At 33.4% G+C, this 1,978-nt stretch overlaps 1 protein-coding gene across 3 annotated transcripts in view; it reads right to left on the bottom strand.

Annotated features, from left to right (window-relative positions):
• Window positions 1-1,607, bottom strand: part of LOC107754454 (E3 ubiquitin-protein ligase BRE1A-like) — a 21,556-nt gene extending 19,949 nt beyond the window's left edge. For 2 of the 3 annotated variants that reach the window (XM_016570894.1, XM_016570897.1), the window contains exon 1: window positions 1,479-1,605. The gene's annotated coding sequence lies outside the window, so the exon portion shown is untranslated. Of the gene's footprint in view, window positions 1-1,478 lie in introns of all 3 variants that reach the window. The other variant, XM_016570896.1, reaches the window with a different exon arrangement.
• Between the last annotated feature and the right edge of the window lie 371 nt (window positions 1,608-1,978).

Below are 1,978 nucleotides of genomic sequence, written 5' to 3'. Positions count from 1 at the left end.
TTAACACCCGGTCATGCATGAAAAAAAAATACCGTCATGTACCGTGAAACCGGTATAATTTGGAAAAATACCGTGATATAACTTTTTGGTCATACCGCCCAGCACTAATGTATTGTTACTGAATTGTGTTACAATAAATCGCCTTTAGTTTACACAGTCGATAATCGATATAGAGCAGAGAAACTCCCTGACAATTAAGAGAATCAAGAAATCAGGGGAAATTCCTTGGAGAAATGTTCAGATCCTTAAGTTATGCTTTAAAACAGGTCTAAGTTTACATTTAGCAAATGCTTTTATCCAAAGCGACTTACAAATGCGGACAATGGACGCAATCAAAACCAACACTTGCTATGACAAGTCTCAGTTAGCAGTACAAGTACTAGCAAGTTGTTGTTTTTTTTTGTGAATTATATAATAAATAAAAAGAAAACAAATAGATAGAATAGAAAAAGAACACAGAAAAGGCCTTTTTTAAAGAAAACAAGCAGTTAGAAAACAAATAGTTTTTCGGTAATTATATAGTAAATAACAAGAAAACAAATAGATAGAATAGAAAATGAATAGAGAAAGCTAGTGTTAGAGGCTTTTTTCAAAGAAAACAAGCAGTTAAAAAACAAATAGAGAGCTAGTCTTAAAGGTTAAAGTGTTTTTTTTGTAATTTAAAGAAAACAAACAGATAAAATAGAATTAGAATAGAGAGTGCTAGAGTTAGAGGGTCAAATAAAGATGGAAAAGATGTGTTTTTAGCCATTTCTTGAAGATACAATACGCTGGCTAATAAAATAAAATAATAATAATAATTGTTGTTGTTATTATTGTTGCTGTTTTATTGTATTATTCATGTTGCATAACAAATACAATGGATGTTTATCATAATTATTGTAAACACTAACCATATTTTAAACCCGTACGTTATACTAATATTTAAATTTAAATATGCCTGACAGAGGGATCTACACATTTCAGATTCTAGTCTTTAGTTCTAGTTTAGTTGCTTTTTTTATTTATTATTATTAATTATAATAGTAATATAATAACATTTTCATTAGTAGTAGTGTAAAATAGAACTAATCATTACACTAAACCTAAACTGATTAGTACAAAAGTACTAGTAGCGCGCTACAATGATCATATCTTATGGTATCTGATGAGTATCATATGGTAATATCATGGTAGCCTACCTTAATAAATACCATGGTACTGAATGGTATACATATTTCAGAAAATAGAATGGTATTTTATTGTTAAGCGACACGTTAACACACACAGACGTAGCCGTAATTAATACATTACACAGTTACGCAAATGTAAGAAAATATATTATTAGTAGTAAAACTGCGGCGAGCCGGTGTAATCCCGAGCACAACCCCGATCTACGAAAACACTGAGATCTGACGCATCTCAGCGCTGAAAACTCGCTGTGCATTGTTTAATAACGCTCTAACTAAGTAGGTTTTGCACTTGTGTTCATTTCTTACCTAATTTTGATTTCTATTGACTGTGAAATGGTTTTGAGGATGTAGCTGTTGCGCTTCATCCAGCGGCCGAGTCTCCGCCGGAAACACAGCGCTGCTTCTTCTTCTGCTGCTGAAGCTGTCGCCAGAACTGCAGCGCCGCCCCACGGCGGAAGGACTGATTACGACGCTACAACTTCTTCTTCTTCTTGTACGATTTTATGGCGGTTGTCTCATAGTACTTGTCTGTCCTGAGGCAAAACTTAAAAGATTTGATATAGTGAAATTAATTACTCCTGTTTCTCAGTTTCTTAAATAACTCCTCTCTTTCTTTGGTATATACTGCACAATGTAAAAGTACATGCTCAATAGTCTCTGCTTCACTGCATGTAGTACACAATCCTGACTGATGTTTCCCTATTGTGAATAATGAATGATTTAAACCAGAATGTCCTATTCGAAGTCGAGTAATTATTATGTCTTCTTTTCTATTGTTAAAGCATACTCTCCCTTTGCCAACTTGT

Source organism: Sinocyclocheilus rhinocerous, unplaced genomic scaffold (genome assembly GCF_001515625.1).
Source record: "Sinocyclocheilus rhinocerous isolate Xijiao unplaced genomic scaffold, SAMN03320098_v1.1 scaffold50, whole genome shotgun sequence".
NCBI classification, from domain to species: domain Eukaryota; kingdom Metazoa; phylum Chordata; class Actinopteri; order Cypriniformes; family Cyprinidae; genus Sinocyclocheilus; species Sinocyclocheilus rhinocerous.
Note: the sequence above shows the minus strand (reverse complement) of the source record. Positions and strands in the feature narration are given on the sequence as shown.